The sequence below is a fragment of the Lampetra fluviatilis genome, chromosome 17 (assembly GCF_964198595.1).
Source record: "Lampetra fluviatilis chromosome 17, kcLamFluv1.1, whole genome shotgun sequence".
Taxonomy (NCBI): domain Eukaryota; kingdom Metazoa; phylum Chordata; class Hyperoartia; order Petromyzontiformes; family Petromyzontidae; genus Lampetra; species Lampetra fluviatilis.
Genome location: NC_136291.1, coordinates 13,247,433 through 13,265,391, shown reverse-complemented (window position 1 = coordinate 13,265,391; position 17,959 = coordinate 13,247,433). Strand labels below are relative to the sequence as shown.

The 17,959-nt window shown below is 52.1% G+C and overlaps 1 pseudogene; it reads left to right on the top strand.

Moving 5' to 3' along the window:
- Positions 1–17,640, top strand: part of LOC144936755 (chymotrypsinogen B-like) — a 36,389-nt pseudogene extending 18,749 nt beyond the window's left edge.
- Positions 17,641–17,959: the final 319 nt, after the last annotated feature.

Sequence of the window (17,959 nt, the reverse complement as noted above, 5' to 3'; positions counted from 1 at the left end):
AATACGCACGGTTTGTGCGACGGTGCAGGCGCTGGCAACTCACACTGTACGGGTGCCCCCGGGATCGCAAATGTTGGTACCCCTTCGGTTGAGGAAACCACTCGAGGTGGGTGCGGAGGCACAGGGGGTGCTGTTGGGGCCGTCTAACAGGGCCAGAAGGGGCCTCGACTTAGCGGTTGCTCAAACCATGGTGAGAGGGGACAGTGAGCCGTTCGTAATGGTCCTGAATACGGGCTCGCGGCCGGCCGTAATTGCGCAGGGAACGGTGCTGGCTCACGCCGCGCCGCTACCCGTTGAGGAACGGCTCGTGGCTCAAGCAGATTTCACTGTCGAGTCGCATCCTCCAAGTGATGAGGGGACTGAGTGGTTGGACTCGTTGTGTGCCGGTTCGGCTAACTTGTCCAAGGTGCAATTGGGAGCATTGAGGGGTTTGCTACTCGAGTTTGCTGACGTGTTCAGCAAACATAAGTATGATATCGGCTGCACTGACCTGTTGCGCCACCACATAGCTACAGGGGACGCGGCCCCTATTCGTCAGAATCCCTTCCGGCTCAGCCCAGCCGAGAAGGAGCATGTGCAATCGGCGGTTAATGATATGTTGGCGGCCGATATCATTTCGCCCTCTTCTAGTCCGTGGGGTGCTCCTATTGTCCTAGTAAAAAAACAGGACGGGTCCTTGCGGTTTTGTGTCGATTTCCGCCGCTTAAACAAAATCTCGATGGCGGATGCGTATCCGCTCCCCAGGATGGATGAGTCGCTGGATGCCTTGGCGGGAGCACAGTTTTTTTCCACACTCGATCTGCTTTCCGGATTTTGGCAATTGCCACTCGATAACGAGTCTAAACCTAAAACCGCTTTCCGGACACCTGGTGGCCTATTTGAATTCAACCGGTTGCCCATGGGCTTACATTCCGCTCCCGCCACGTTCCAGAGACTCATGGAATTGGTTTTGTCGGGCCTCCAATGGGATACCTGTTTGATTTATCTCGACGATATCATCGTCTTCAGTCGGACTTTTGAGGAGCACCTCCAGCGATTGAGAGCGGTGTTGCTCAGGATGCGTTCCGCTAAGCTTAAATTTAAACCGGCTAAATGCTTTCTGCTTCGGGAATCGGTCAGGTATTTGGGCCATATCGTGAGTCGTTCAGGGATCTCGACGGACCCTGCTAAGACGCACTGCGTCAGCTCATGGCCAACGCCAACCTCGGTCACGGAGGTTCGCAGTTTCATTGGTTTCGCATCCTATTACCGTCGTTTTGTCAAGCAGTTTGCCACCATAGCCAGGCCCCTGCACGCTTTGACGGCTAAGGGTGTGCGGTTTCACTGGGGGGCGGAAGAGGAGGCTGCGTTCTGCTCCCTTCGTGACGCCTTGGTGCAGGCTCCCCCCTTGTGTTACCCCGATTTCACACAACCGTTTTTGCTTGACACAGATGCCAGCAACACGGGTATCGGGGGGGTGCTTTCACAGTTGGTCGGGGGGATTGAACGGGTGGTCGCCTACGGTAGTAGAGTTCTTTCCCCCGCCGAACAACGCTATTGCGTAACTCGTCGTGAATTGTTCGCGATTGTGTTTTTTACACAGCAATTCAGGCCGTATCTTTACGGCCGTCATTTTATGGTCCGTACGGACCATGCGGCTCTACAATACGCTATGCGCGTGGCACAGCCATCGGGCCAATTGTCCCGATGGTTGGAGGTCCTTCAGGACTACCAATTCACGACGATTTACCGCAAGGGATTGCGACACTCAAATGCGGACGCCTAGTCGCGGACGCCTAGTCGCGGTTGCCACCGTGCACGGACTGCACATGTTTGTTGGGATCGGCGCGGTGCAAACCCCCGGTCGCCGGCACCCCGGGAGTTGCGCTCGCCGCCACTGACACCCCGGGAGTCGACGCCCCCACGGGGAGGGATTCGCTGTTGTCGTTGCCCCTCATTGAGTGGGGCCGTCTCCAAATGTCCGACAGCTCCCTACTTACGCTACGTCGAAAAGTTGGCGCTCCCGAGGTAGGGGATGCGCGGGTCGGTTCCTCGGTGTGCAGACAGGGCCTTTTGATGAAGTGGGACAACATGTCCCGGCGTCACGTGCTCGTTGTGCCTGTTGCTATGCGGGGTAGGGTCGTTCTGGCAGCTCATGAACGGCTCATGCATCTGGGTTTTCACAAAACGCTCGCCCTAATCCAGCGAGACTATTATTGGCCGGGGTTGGGTAACGACGTGGCGAATATTCTTAAGGGATGCGTAGGGTGCGCCAAAAGAAAACCGCCACCATTGGCAGCTAATCCACGCTGCAATCCATTCAAGTTTCGCGCATAAACGAATTAGTTGCGTTGGACATCTTGGGGCCCTTTCCTGCTACACCAAGGGGAAATAGGTTCCTGCTGGTTGGCGTAGAATACTTCACCCGATGGCCCATGGCATGGCCACTCGCCAACCAGTCGGCTGCAGCGGTGGCGGACGCCTTCGTCCAGGGTTATGTTTTGGACAAGGGCGCCCCCGAACGCTTGCTGACGGATCAAGGAAAGAATTTTTCGAGCGTTTTGTTGCGCGAGGTGTGCGACCTGTTGGGTACAAAGAAAGTGCGTACTTCCCCCTACCACCCGCAGACTGACGGGATGGTTGAGCGTCTGAACAGGACGATTACGTCTATGTTGTGCCAACAGGTCTGCGACGATCAGGTTGATTGGGACTTACAGGTGCTGGGGGTACTCGCGGCCTATCGAATGGCCCCTCATGCGGCGACGGGGTTTTCCCCATTTTTTCTTATGTATGGGCGGGAGGCCGATCCGGCCATGGACGTCCAACTGGGGATTTCCCAGCCACGTGCAAAATCAAAATTGGCAGACCACATCAAATTTAATATCGCCAAATTGACTGAAGCGCGGGAGGCGGCGAGGTTGAATTCGCGGTCTCGGCAAATTGCGAACGAGAGATTGCATGGGCGGAGGGTGCATACGCATGATTGGAAACCAGGCGATAAGGCCTGGCTGCATTGTCCACATGCACCGTTGGCTACGTCCCCCAAGTTGTTGAGACCTTGGAGGGGACCGGTGGAAATTGTGCGGGTTGCACGACCCCAGAGTATACAGATTAAATGGGAAAAACGCCGTTGGTACGTGCACCCCTCCCGACTGAAACCCTATGCGGCACCGTGTGACCCCGTTCTGTGCCGTAACGACCGGGCGTGTGATGTGACCGTCGACTCGGGGAGGGAGGTGTCGCAGGCTGATCCTCACGTGTCTCCACCTGACCCACCCACAGGTGCCTCGGGCTTGACGGCTGCTGACCGTCGGGAGCCTGAACCCCGCGGCACGCACGGGTCCTCGATGCCTGGCCGATGTCTTCCTGAACCGCCGGCACCACCGGACGTTCAACCGCGTCTGGTGCCGTACGACGGACCGGCAAGGCGGACTCGGGCTAGGGCACAACAATTTTCATGAAGACGTTTTTTTCTCAACACCGAGCTCGCCCGGTGTTCCCCTCTGCCGCGGTAATGTCCCGTTGTAGGGACGCTCGGAAAGAAGGGGACGCTGCACGAGTCGAGGAAAAAATAAGAAATTTTTTTTTTTCCATTTATTTTTCTTTCTGCATACACATTGCTATTGTCACTCGCCGGATTGTATATATTGTTCTATTGTCGCGGTGGCATTGGTTGATGGTAGTGTTCGCGTCGTGTTGTGTTGTTACGTTAGTTGTTGTGTTATGTTACGGGGCACACATGGGGGTTTGTATATTTTTATAGCAGCCGGGTCGGCTGCGAGCTATGTGGTAGGGGGTGATGTAGTGGTGGTGTTGACGTGCGCCGACTGTGACAGTGATGGATCCCGGGGCGGCGCGGGGTGCGGGGTTGGGCACGCGTTGTGGGCGTGGTGTGGACGCGCGCGCCGGGAGTGACAGCTGACGGGGCGGCGCGGCGTGGGTGGTGAGGCACGCTGAGATGTGGGAAAACAGGATCGTAGCCAGCGCCCAGTGATTGGTCGAATAGGATGGGTGCTCGCAGCGACGTCCGCAGGTGGGGCATAAAGGGGGACGCGCGAGAGCACTCGGGGAGAAGTTACCCAGTTGAAGACCAGAAGACGGAGCTGAAGACCTAGTGCCCCGAGACCCCTAGTCCCGCGGTCCTTGTAGGGACCGGGGCCCTGTGTGGCTCGGAGGCGAGACTGTGGGACCCAGGGTCCGACGCCCACGTGGGTCGGGCTGGGGACCCACAGTCAAGACGGACACCCCGGGCAGGGAGTGTCCCGAGTAGCTCAGGGGCGTTAGTCGCCGAGTAGCTAAGTGGGTGTTGGTCACCCGAGTAGCTCAGTGGGCGTTAGTCGCCAGGGTAGCTAAGTGGGTGTTGGTCACCCGAGTAGCTCAGGGGCGTTAGTCGCCGAGTAGCTAAGTGGGTGTTGGTCACCCGAGTAGCTCAGTGGGCGTTAGTCGCCGAGTAGCTAAGTGGGTGTTGGTCACCCGAGTAGCTCAGTGGGCGTTAGTCGCCAGGGTAGCTAAGTGGGTGTTTGTCACCCGAGATACGAAGTGGGTGTTTGTCACCCGAGATACTAAGTGGGTGGTTGTCACCCGAGATACAAAGTAGGTGTTAGTCACCTGTGAACGAGTTTGGTAAAATAAAGAGTGTGTTACCCGTGAAGTCGTCTCCCGCCGAGTTACTACATTACACAAGCATCAAGAAGTATTTTTACTATCTCGGCTTCGCTGTGCGCTGCGTTGCACCGCTAGTCGAGTAGATAACCTTGCGTTCAATAAACCCTCAGAACCAGGATGAACGTCCAACTCCAATCGTCATTTATTGATTATAACAAGTTAAAACTGGTGAGAAAACACAGATACAGCATCTGTTATAATCCGGAAACACCAACACAATGAACACCACAGCATCAGAACATTGTCTTAGATAACAATAGATCCTGGACGGACCAGGCTCCTACATTACCACTGAACAACTAGACAAAAGCACATGCCGGTGCGTTGCTTACAGGCACATCGTGTATTCATCCCACTGCACCCCAAAAGTACAGCATTACACATAACACTAAACTGTGGATGAGATACTTCGTCATCTTTACTCTCAGGATCGCAACATAGCCACCTGGGCACAAGTCTGACTCGACCTACTAAATCACAAGTAACATCCACAATAAGGTAAGTTGCAGGCTTCATTACTAACTAGGCCTCGTATTTACTACAACAACTTAACGGCACCATAAAGGCATTTACATCACTATAACGGTCATTCCAACATTACAACAGCATTGCCAATATTATAGGAATATAAACAAACTTACAAACAATGCTTCTTAAGCTCCCACAATGGACAAGTGCGACTGTGGTCTCACTAAGATGCGATGCGTGCCGCCATCTTGAATTATCAGTAAGATGGTAGATGCCCGCGTTGTTCACTGAAAATCTAACATCGTCACTTCCTGGTCACGTGACCAAAATTAGCATAAAAAAACAGGAACGTCCTGTGAACGTACGCTCCACATCTGCCGTGAGGCAAGACAGATGTTTTCTGGCTCCCACATTATTTAACATCTATTTTGACCACGTAGTTTGAGAAGTCTTCAATAGCTGGGACCGGGGGAATCTCCATTTGGTACAGATATAATGGGAGGCTGATCGATGCCCGGGTGCGATCAAGGGATGGCTCCCTATTGGTCAACCACGTTATGTATGCCGATGATTTGGTAATAGCTGCTCATTCAGAGGAGGAGTTGGAGACGCTGCTGCTGAGACTGGAGTGTGCCACTAAGAGGTGGGGCCTTACCATCAGCCCCACCAAAACTAAGCACCTGCCTGGGTATTTTGTACCATCGGACACTCCACCCCCACAACTCTCAATCGGTGATGGGACAGTAGTGGAGAGAGTGGAGAGTTTCCCATACCTGGGCAGTGTGCTAATGAACGGCTCCAGTTTAACAGCAGAGGTCTCACTCCGAATCAGTCGAGCGGCAATATCTTTTCATCGGTTGCGTAACGCTGTGTGGAAGCTACCTGGTCTGTTGCTCCGCACGAAGCTTCAAGTCTTCTCGGCCACAGTCATTCCCTCCCTTCTCTACGCTTGCGAAACGTGGACCCCCCTAATGGAGCATCTTCGCCGGTTGGAAACATTTAGGCTGGCCTGCCTACGATCCATCCTGGGTTTAACCAGGCTGGATTGTGTTCGGAGCTCACAAATCCTTGAAAGATCTTGGAAAAGTCCCATCGGTGAGCTCCTCCGGCAGGCAAGGCTGCGTTGGCTGGGTCATGTAGCCCTCATGCCCAGCCACCGCATGCCGAAACAGCTTTGTTCGGCCGGATCGAGGGGGCTAAATGGGCGCGGCACAAGGCTAGAGAAGAGATGGAGTGATGTGGTACAGGAGGACGTGGAGCTGAGTGGACTTGCCGATGACTGGTACCAGCGGTGCCAAGATCGGCCTCTGTGGAGGAGGCTCGTGAAGGACGCTACTACTGGGCAGTTGGAGGCAGTCGCCCTCCAGCAACAATGGAGGGCGGAGGAGCTACGCTCACAACAACGAGCCGAGCGCCGGGTGGCTAAAGCACAGCAAGTTGGCACAGTAGGGGGCACAGGTGGTGCATCAACCAGTCATCTCGGTAATCTCAGTCAGTCGACCCGTGGCACCTGGGTCTGCCCCGTGACCTCCTGCCAGCGAGCGTTCGACACTTCACGTGGCCTCAAGGTGCACATGACCTGGCACAAGCGTCGTGGTGACGTCACCGCCACTTAGTGGCGAATGGCGGTTGTTGTTGTTGTGTGCGAGTCTGAGAGTGAGTGTGTGTGTGTGAGTCTGAGAGTGAGTCCGTGTGTGTGAGTCTGAGAGTGTGTGTGTGTGAGTCTGAGAGTGTGATAGTGAGTGTGTGTGTGAGTCTGAGAGTGTGAGAGTGAGTGTGTGTGTGTGAGTCTGACAGTGTGAGGGTGAGTGTGTGTGTGAGTCTGAGAGTGAGTGTGTGTGTGTGTGAGTCTGAGTGTGTGAGAGTGAGTGTATGTGTGTGTGAGTCTTAGTTACCTAGAGTGTTATACAGGTAGGAACAACAGGTTCCACACTGCCCACCAGGGATTATTTGTGTGTCTGTCGTGCATATCTGGAATTCCGCCCACCCATGCACCTCCCCACCGAACACCGAGCTACGCCGTAATTGGTTGACGATGTCGGGGAGGGTGGGGGGAAGGGTAAACATGCCCACTCATCCAACTGCCCCCCCCCTGAACGCCTCGCTGTCCAACCAAGTTCCTACCTGCCCACTCCGAAGGAACGTGTTTTCAGTACAGTACTGGGGCTGATTTATATACGATGTCACAGTAATCAAGTAGAGGAAGTATGGTAGCTTTTATCAATTCCAAACGGAACATAGGGGGGAAGCAATGCTTGTGTTGCTACAGAAAACCAATTTTTTATTTTGTGTTTTTACCAATAAAATTAATGTGATCTTGAAAATTCAGTTTTGAATCAAAGATGACCCAAAGATACTTATAGAACTTGACTTGCTCTATTTGATAATTATTTAAGGAATCTAATTGAGGAAAAATTACTTCCTGCTTTAGTCCTGGTGAAAAGCATATCACCTTGGTTTTGGAGATATTCAGGACTAGTTTAAGAGAAACTAGCTGATGTTGTAGTTTGTTAAAATTACCCTGGAGCTTAGCAATCACATCATCCAGAGAGCGCCCAGAAGTAATCAGTATCGTGTAATTTGCAAACAGATTTACCCAAGTCATTTACATGAAGAGAGAACAAGAGGGGGCCTCGGATGGAACCCTGTGGAACCCCTTTTGTTCCCTTAACACTGTTGACCTCCAACCATCTATGAATACAGTTTGTGTGTGAGAAGAGAGGCAATTTTTTAAGCATTCCATTGCGTGTTTGGAGAAACAGAGGGAACTTAGTTTAATAAGCAGAGTGTTGTGGTTGACTGTATCAAAGTCTTTGGACAAGTCAAGAAAAAGACTGGCGCAGTACTGCTTATTATCAATGCTAATGTAAATGTGATTTAGAGAGTCTAATGCAGCAGATGTGGTGCTATATTTTTTTCGGAACCCAGATTGGTTGGTACCTGCTATCACTACAGCAGTGCATACCGACTTTGGTGGTACCTACTATCACTGCAGCCGTGCATACTGACTGTGGTGGAACCTACTATGACGACAGCAGTGCATACCGACTTTGGTGGTTCCTGCTTTTAACTAAAGTGGTGCATACTGACTGTGGTGGTACCTGCTTTCACTATAGCAGTGCATACTGACTGTGGTGGTACCTGCTATGATTACAGCAGTGCATACTGACTGTGGTAGTACATGCTGCCTTTATAGCAGTATATATTGACTCGATAGCACAAACTACTAACTTGACAGAGTGACGTCATGAGGCCTAGTCCCGTGCAGAGCCCCCGGCCTCGCCTAGATTGTCCAGCCGGCCGAGGTGGCACCTTGGCAGGCTGAGGCTGAGCCGCTACCCTCGCCCTCCCCCACCATCCCCCGGCCCGCTCTACAAAAATACTATCCAAGCCCTATAATATTAGTATCTACCGACCCTATAGTAGTAAGTGCACACATTGGGGTGGGGGGAGGGGATAAGAGGACATGACACTTTTTAACGCGAAACAAACATTTTCCCCTCATCCCAACGAAGGCGTGTACTTTGCTAGGAACAACCCCCGGTCAGCTTTGTTGCGCATGTGCAAATGCGTGTTTGGCGCGCGCTCATCGGCGTAAGGAAATAATTCATCATAATAAAGAGTACTAAATGGTTAAGTAAACTACTATAAAGTTGACAGATGCAACATCAGAATAGCGTTGGTACCTGGCTAAATCCTTCGCATGTTTTGTCCACACACAGACAGACACACAGACAGACACACAGACAGACAAAAAATTACGTTTATAGGTAAGATTTTGGATATTACAAATAAGAAATACCTATTGTGTATGGCATTGCAGTCCTCAATATTGGTACTTTAACATAATTCAGTTATCTTAATACTTAGAAGGCCCACGTACTGCATGCAGTTGCAAAAGTATAACTAGTACATGCTATAAAGGCATGCATACTACGTTTAGCATTTGTAAGATTTAACGCCTATGACAATTAATTTTAATATAAGCTTCCTTCATTCTGTCTTTAGTTTCCCAACTTTCAGTAAATAACACTGCGCACTTCATGCATTCATTTAAAGATGAGGATGAATCTTTAAAGTTAACATTTTTTAACCATCAAGTCTATGTACACTGTAGTTTTTATCCATCTTGCTAACAGTACTTATTATAATTATGTAATTTTGTATCCATGGACACCCTGTAATCATCATCTGCCATAATCTATCCACTGCCGGATGAAATGCCCCACCAAGACGTTGCTTTACCGAGTTCCTCCACACTCTGTCTATTACCTTCACTATATAAAGTGCTAACTTTGTAGGAAATTCATGCAAGGAGCATTCTGTAATGTTAACGACCAATCACCGTGTTCTTTACACATCACAGGGTGCGGTGTCCCGGCCATCAAGCCGGTCATCACCGGCTACTCTCGCATCGTCAATGGCGAGGATGTGGAGTCAGGCTCCTGGCCCTGGCAGGTGTCCCTGCAGGTGAGTGCTCCTAGTTAGAATATCGTGAGTCGACATTGACATGAACCGTATCGCAGTGTCCACAACACAAGTGAAAGTCGGCCCGGCCGAACTGCTGTTTGGTATGTGAGGTGTGCTACGCGTGTCCCAGAGTGCGACACGACACCAATTCTGTCGCGTCTTGCCACTACAGGATTCCACCACATGGCACTATTGCGGTGGCTCCCTCATTGACCCCTCGTGGGTGGTGACCGCTGCCCACTGCGCGTTCAAGTAAGCGCATGCAGGAGTCACTGCACCAGCATAGCACCGCTCATTGTTGACCACTTTAAAACGAGGAAGAATATCTTTATCAATCAGTGAATGTTCGGTTTTCTTAAATGTGTCCGCAGCCCATCCCGTGACCGCGTCGTCCTGGGCGAGCACGACAGGAACTCCAACGCCGAGAACATCCAGTCTCTTGTCGTCTCTAAGGTAAACTTGCGAGCCATGAATTGACCTCATGAATATTCCCTGAAACTACCTAGACATTGCAATGTATGAAGTTCAACTGAGACCAATTGTGTTGATCAGGTACCCTGAATTTAACAAATGTAGTGAGTTTAAGGTATTATAACATCTCGTTATGTTTGCACACACAGGCCATCACTCACCAGCAGTGGGACTCCTACAACATCAACAACGACATCATGTTGCTGAAGCTGGCTCAGCCCGCTCAGATCGTGGACCGTGTCTCTCCCGTCTGCCTACCCGCCGCCTCGGATGTCTTCGCTGATAACATGATGTGTGTCACCTCCGGCTGGGGCAAGGTCCACTCTTCCGGTGAGCATTAAAGACCAATAAACACGTTCCTTCGGAGTGGGCAGGTAGGAACTTGGTTGGCCAGCGAGTCGTTCAGGGGGGGGGGGGGGGGGCAGTTGGATGAGTGGGCATGTTTACCCTTCCCCCCACCCTCCCGACATCGTCAACCAATCGCGGCGTAGATCGGTGTTCGGTGGGGAGGCGCATGGGTGGGCGGAATTCCGGATATGCACGACAGACAGACACATAATCCCTGGTGGGCAGTGTGGAACCTGTTGTTCCTACCTGTATAACACTCTATGTAACTAAGACTCACACACACATACACTCACTCTCAGACTCACACAACAACAACCGCCATTCGCCACTAAGTGGCGGTGACGTCACCACGACGCTTGTGCCAGGCCATGTGCACCTTGAGGCCACGTGAAGTGTCGAACGCCCGCTGGCAGGAGGTCACGGGGCAGACCCAGGTGCCACGGGTCGACTGACCGAGATGACCGAGATGACTGGCTGATGCACCACCTGTGCCCCCTACTGTGCCAACTTGCTGTGCTTTAGCCACCCGGCGCTCCGCTCGTTGTTGTGAGCGTCGCTCCTCCGCCCTCCGTTGTTGTTGGAGGGCGACTGCCTCCAACTGCCCAGTAGCGTCCTTCACGAGCCTCCTCCACTGAGGCCGATCTTGACACCGCTGGTACCAGTCATCGGCAAGTCCACTCAGCTCCACGTCCTCCTGTACCACATCACTCCATCTCTTCTCTAGCCCGTGCCGCGCCCGTTTAGCCCCCTCGATCCGGCCGAACAAAAGCTGTTTAGGCATGCGGTGGCTGGGCATGCGGGCTACATGACCCAGCCAACGCAGCCTTGCCTGCCGGAGGAGCTCACTGATGGGACTTTGCCCAGATCTTTCAAGGACTTGTGAGCTCCTCACACAATCCAGCCTGGTCAAACCCAGGATGGATCGTAGGCAGGCCAGCCTAAATGTTTCCAACCGGCGAAGATGCTCCACTAGGGGGGTCCACGTTTCGCAAGCGTAGAGAAGGGAGGGAATGACCGTGGCCGAGAAGACCTGAAGCTTCGTGCGGAGCGACAGACCAGGTAGCTTCCACACAGCGTTACGCAACCGATGAAAAGATATTGCCGCTCGACTGATTCGGAGTGAGACCTCTGCTGATAAACTGGAGCTGGTCATGAGCACACTGCCCAGGTATGGGAAACTCTCTACTCTCTCCACAACTGCCCCATCACCGATTGGGAGTTGTGGGGGCGGAGTGCCCGATGGTACAAAATACCCAGGCAGGTGCTTAGTTTTGGTGGGGCTGATGGTAAGGCCCCACCTCTTAGTGGCACACTCCAGCCTCAGCAGCAGCGTCTCCAACTCCTCTTCTGAATGAGCAGCTATTACCAAATCATCGGCATACATAACGTGGTTGACCAATAGGGAGCCATCCCTTGATCGCACCCGGGCGTCGATCAGCCTCCCATTATATCTGTACCAAATGGTAATTCCCCCGGTACAGCTATTGAAGGCTTCACGAACTACGCAGTCGAAATAGATGTTAAATAATGTGGGAGCCAGAGGACATCCCTGTCGCACCCCAAGGTGTACAGGGAAAGGCTCCGACTCCCGGCCACGTAGTTTTACCCGGGCCCGCTCACCATCATGAAGGTCCTTAATGATCGTGAGCAGAGGGTCAGGGACTCCGAAAGCACGAAGAACAACCCAGAGCCCAGTCCTACTGATGGTATCATAGGCCTTGACCAGGTCAATAAAGCAGAGATGTAGGTCTTTTTGGAATTCCCTACACCTCTGCTGTAGCAGACGGACAGAAAATATGGCATCTGTGCAGGACCGCCCTTTCCTGAAACCACATTGGGGCTCCGCAAGCCTCTCCTCAGCATGCCTAGCAAGGCGATGTTGAATAATCCTTGCCAGGACCTTACCCGGCACACTGAGGAGTGAGATGCCCCTGTAGTTGTTACAGTCTGTGCGGTCCCCCTTCTTAAAGAGGGGGACCACCAGGGCATCCTTCCAGTCCTGCGGAACCCGTCCAGTGGTCCAGACTGTTGTTATGATGTCATATAGGGCAGTCTGTGCACAAACGCCACCCTCCCTCAGCATTTCGCCTGGGAGATCATCTCTGCCCGGTGCCTTCCCTGGTCTCAGACTCCGGATCGCCCTCAGTACTTCCTCAACAGCCGGTACCTCAGCCAGCCACTCACAGGGGGTGACCTCTTCCAATATTTGAGGCACCGCAGCCTCAGCAGGGTTATCCCCACTTTGTGCCATGATGTTTTCCTGGCTGAGAGATTTTCCCTCCCCCAGGACCTCACAGAAATGCTCAGCAAATCTGCAAACCTGTTCCTGGGGGTCGGAGATTGGATCACCGTTTTTTCCTCTAATGATGGTAATAGGTGTGGCGCTGCAGGTTACTTTTTTGATGGAGTTAAATAGTGATTTGTGATCGCGGGCCACTGAGGCAGACTCCATCTCCTCAGCAACCCGCGACCACCACCCATCCTTACAGCGCCTTACGGCTCTCCGAACCTCCGAGCGAAGGCTGCGGTAAACCTCCTCATTCTCTGACGTGGGATGCTGTAGGCGATGAGAGTGGGCCTGTCGCTTTTTCTCAATTAACCTGAACACCTCCTCCGTCAGCCAGGGTTCCCGGGGAGGTCTGGACCGCGTACCCAAAGCAGCCATTGCAGCTGCATGAGTCACAGTCTTAAACCTCGCCCATTTACCCTCGACATCAGGTGGAGTGGGGGACGATGCCAACCCCAGCTGCAAGCGATGATGAAATTCTCGCTTGCAACTTTCATCAGCTAACTTAGACCAGGCCACTTTTGGTTGGAATGGGATCCTGGGTGTACACCCACCACCGGAGTGGAAGAATGGCAGGCGCATCTTACAGATGACTAGTCGATGGTCAGAGGGCAGATCAGCTCCACGGTAGGTCCTGGTGTCAAGGACATGGGCTCGCATCCGCTGGTCCGTCACTACGTAGTCCAGCAGATGTTCTTGCTTGGACCCGGCATGCATCCATGATGTTGTGTGGATGCGCCGATGCCGGAAGAGCGTGTTGGTAATTACAAGCCCATGGGCTGCACAGAAATCTAGCAGCCTCCTACCGTTGTTATTGAGCTGATCTGGCCCATGCCTTCCAATCACTCCAGACCAGGTGCCAGCATCATGACCAACTCGGGCATTGAAGTCACCCAACAAGATGACTCTGTCCCGAGTGGCCACTTTAGCCAGCACCTGTGACAGTAGGTCATAGAAAGCGTCTGACTCATCGGCTTTGCCTGCATCCCTCCACGGATGTTCGTCTTCGGTGGGGGCGTAAGTAACCACGACCACCACTCCTCGCCTCTGGTTGATGGGAAGGCGAGCCCAAAGTATCCTGGGGCTTACAGCTTCCCACACCTCACCGCCACGCTCCCACGCCCCCTTCATTCTTTTGTTCAGAAGAAGAGCCACACCCTGTTGTTTGGCAGTCTCCTGCCCCGAGTAGAGGACTGTCCACCCCTCATGGTGGCAGGAGCCAGAACCGGTCCACCGGACCTCCTGAATGCCACAGAGATCCAGGCGGTACCGGTCCAGCTCCCGACAGAGGAGTGGCAGCCTCTCCTCCGCAGTGAGCGTTCGAACATTCCACGTGGCCATCCGCAATGGTTTTTCGTTGTTACTGGAGGAGCCCCGAGGGTTAAAATTCAATCTCCTGGCTCCGCCAAATGGGGTTTGGCCAGGAGACGTCATAAAAGCCTGACCCCCCGGGGCCTCCGGCACAAGCTTATTAATTACAGGTTTATGTTTAAATCGTAGTTTAGTGGTGGTTAATTGAAGGTGGAGGGGTTACCAGCCCCTCGCACCCGTCCAGAGCCCCCGTTTAGCCACTGTGGTGGTCACAGACGCCATGAGGGGAGAGGCCAATGGGCATTGGCCCTCCCCCCACAGCACTGCCCACGACAGTGTTGCCCGTCCGGCACCGCGAGGAGGTAGGAGGTTGTTTTGCCGGACAGACTCACACACACACTCTCACACACTCTCACATTCTCAGACTCACAGACACTCACTCTCACACTCTCAGACTCACACACACACTCACTCTCACTGTCTCAGACTCACACACACACACTCACTCTCAGTCTCAGACTCACACACACACACTCTCAGACTCACACACACGCACTCACTCTCACTCACACACACACTACCTGTATAACACTGTAGGTAACTAAGACTCACACACACATACACTCACTCTCAGACTCACACACACTCACTCTCAGACTCACACACACTCACTCATTCTCACACTCTCAGACACACACACACACTCACAGTCTCAGACTCACACACACTCACAATCTCACACACACACAATCACACTCTCAGACTCACACACACACACACACTCTCACACTCTCAGACTCACACACACACTCACTCTCAGACTCACACACACACTCTCACACACTCTCACATTCTCAGACTCACAGACACTCACTCTCACACTCTCAGACTCACACACACACACTCACTCTCACAGTCTCAGACTCACACACACACACTCACTCTCACAGTCTCAGACTCACACACACACACACTCTCAGACTCACACACACGCACTCACTCTCAGACTCACACACACACTACCTGTATAACACTGTAGGTAACTAAGACTCACACACACATACACTCACTCTCAGACTCACACACTCACTCTCAGACTCACACACACACTCACTCTCACTGTCTCAGACTCACACACACACACTCACTCTCAGTCTCAGACTCACACACACACACTCTCAGACTCACACACACGCACTCACTCTCACTCACACACACACTACCTGTATAACACTGTAGGTAACTAAGACTCACACACACATACACTCACTCTCAGACTCACACACACTCACTCTCAGACTCACACACACTCACTCATTCTCACACTCTCAGACACACACACACACTCACAGTCTCAGACTCACACACACTCACAATCTCACACACACACAATCACACTCTCAGACTCACACACACACACACACTCTCACACTCTCAGACTCACACACACACTCACTCTCAGACTCACACACACACTCACACACCCTCACATTCTCAGACTCACAGACACTCACTCTCACACTCTCAGACTCACACACACACACTCACTCTCACAGTCTCAGACTCACACACACACACTCACTCTCACAGTCTCAGACTCACACACACACACTCTCAGACTCACACACACGCACTCACTCTCAGACTCACACACACACTACCTGTATAACACTGTAGGTAACTAAGACTCACACACACATACACTCACTCTCAGACTCACACACTCACTCTCAGACTCACACACACGCACTCATTCTCACACTCTCAGACACACACACACACTCACAGTCTCAGACTCACACACACTCACAATCTCACACACACACACTCACACTCTCAGACACAAACACACTCTCTTACTCACACACACACACTCACTCTCACACGCTCAGACTCACACACACATTCACTCTCAGACTCACAAACACTCTCAGACTCACACACACACTCTCACACTCTCAGACTCACACACACACTCAGCGCGGCGTTCAGGGGGGGGGGCAGTTGGATGAGTGGGCATGTTTACCCTTCCCCCCCACCCTCCCCGACATCGTCAACCAATCGCGGCGTTGCTCGGTGTTCAGTGGGGAGGGGATTGCATGAGTGGGCGTGTTTCCACCCCACCTCTACCAATGGCGGCCCCGCTCGGCGTTTGGGGGGGGGGGGGCAGTCGGATGAGTGGGCGTGTTTACCTTCCCCCCACCCTCCCCGACATCCTCAACCCCCTTAGCTAGCGGCCCCTCCCCTTGCTTAGGCACCTCCCCTTACCCCCCTCCCTCAGGCCCCTCAGCTGACCCCCCTCCCTTAGGCCCCTCCCCTGACCACCCCCCATATCCTTAGGCCCCTCCCCTGACCCCCCTTCCTTTAGGTCCCTCCCCTGACCACCCCCCCCATATCCTTAGGCCCCTCCCCTGACCCCCCCCTTAGGCCCCTCCCCTGACCCCCCTCCCTCAGGCCCCTCCGCTGACCCCCCCCCTCAGGCCCCTCTCCTGACACCCCCCTTCCTTAGGCCCCTCCCGTGACCCTCCTCCCTTAGGCACCTCCCCTCTCCGTACCCGGCAGTAGGTCTCCACCAATCAAAGAGCTGTTTGTATTATATATTTATTTATGCACGACAGACAATCAGACAGACAGACAGACAAAAAATCCCAGGTGGGCAGTGTGAAACATTGTTCCTACCTGTATTAACACAATTTACTTTGTGCAGGGTATTCATTCAGACTTCCTACAGCTCGTAGGCCTATACAACTTAGACGGTAATTCGTGCAAAATAGCTATTAAGAAATATTATTAAAGAGATGATCTAACCATTATTATGTTATTTGGCATTCTTCTATGTGTGCGTTCACAGCCTTCAACATGCCTCCCATCCTGCAGCAGACCGCTCTGCCCATTGTGCCTACCCCCACCTGCCAGTAGAAGTGGGACACCGTGAACGTTATCACCAGTGTCATGATCTGCGCTGGTGGTGCTGGAGCCAGCTCCTGCATGGTAAACGTTAACGGCCTTCCATTACATAGCTAAAGTGGTATCTGAAGTCAGCGTTTTAATGCCTACACCAGAAGGTAGGCGATCATCATTGGAGGTATGAGGGATTGTGGGGTTTATGGGACTATCTTCTAAAAATGTAACATGTTTGAAAGTAAACCATTGATGAAAGTAGTTGTTGACAATTTAATAGGATTGATCTTTGATATATACCTCAATAACTTAATTTTAAGTGGCAATATATTTAGTATTTCATCATCTAATGTAAATTGGTGACAGCTCATTATTATCATGCACAATGCAGATACATTATAAAAAAAAAAATTTGTAATGATTGCAGACCTGCACCACCATATAAGTGAAGTGTATCTCAACACAACTCAATTGTCATCAAAGATGGGTAGGACGGTTTTATTTTACTTTATTCTGTCTCGATATCGAAGCTCATTCCGATATGCTTGTGGTTATGCACCTTGCGTGTCTTTTCTCCAGGGCGACTCTGGCGGCCCCTGGTGTGCGAGAAGAACGGCGTGTGGAACCTCGTGGGGATCGTGTCGTGGAGCAGCAGCTCGTGCTCCACCAGCATGCCGGCCGTGTACGCGCGCGTCACCGCCCTGCGAAGCTGGATGGACCAGACCATGGCTGCCAACTAGACACACCGATGGGCAACGATTCAGTAATTGCTTTCAATTGGTCGCATCGAATTCGTGATTGTGAAGACCTTGGATATTGTACGAATCAATCTGATGATGACATGTTGTATCATTAATAAAATTGTTGACCAATATTTTTTCCCAAAAAGTTTGATTTATTTCATCCTTGACTTGTTTTGGTTTAACACGTAGGCTTTCGCGACCAATATCATCCATAATACAGGTTTTTTTTGGGTTAGATCGCGTATTCCATTTGTAGGCAATTTAAGGAATACGAATTTAAAAAAGTAGGAAATTTAATCTAAACATATCATACAAT